This window comes from Carcharodon carcharias, chromosome 8 (assembly GCF_017639515.1).
Source record: "Carcharodon carcharias isolate sCarCar2 chromosome 8, sCarCar2.pri, whole genome shotgun sequence".
NCBI classification, from domain to species: Eukaryota; Metazoa; Chordata; class Chondrichthyes; order Lamniformes; family Lamnidae; genus Carcharodon; species Carcharodon carcharias.
Window position 1 is genome coordinate 51,374,952 of NC_054474.1, and position 800 is coordinate 51,375,751.

Sequence of the window (800 nt, forward strand, 5' to 3'; positions counted from 1 at the left end):
GGAGAAATGTTGGTTTCCAGAGGGGCCTGGTATCCTTACATACAAATCGCAAAGTTAGGTTCAGCAAGCAATTAAGAAAGCAAATAGTATGTAACGCTGCATTATAATGAGATTGGATTACTAGAGTTAAGAAGTCTTACTACAGTTATTATAGGGGCTTGGTCAAACCATACCTGGGAGTAGTGTACAGTTTTGGTTTCCTACCCCAGGAAGGATTTGCCTTAGAGGAATGTAAAAAAAGTTCACTAGATTGATTCCTGGGTTGAGGGGATTGTCCTATAAAGGAAAGATTTGAGTAGACTAGCCCTGCATTTCTTACAGTTTAGAACAATGAGAAGTGATCTCATTGAAACATAAAATTCTTATGGAGATCGATAGGGTGGATGCTAGGAGGATGTTTCCACTGGCTGGCACTAAGGGTTATAGTCTCAGAATTAGGGGTTAGCCATTTAGGATTGCAATGGGGAAATATTTCTTCAATCAAAGGGTTGTGCATTGTTGGAATTCTCTACCCCGGAGAGCTGTCAGCTTTTGAGCATATTTATGACAGAGACTGCTACATTTTTGGATAGTAAAGGAATATTAAGCATATGAGAATAGTGCAGAATGGTATTGTGAGGTAGAAGATCAGCCTTGATTATGCTGAATGGTGGAGTGGGCTTTAAGAACTGAATGGCCTGCTCCGGTTCCAATTTCATATGTTCTATGGTATTCTGTGCTCAAAAGTTATTCTTGATTTGCTTAACTGGCAAAGGACATTCAGAGTACTGATGCATAAATTCACTTTATTCAACAAGTAG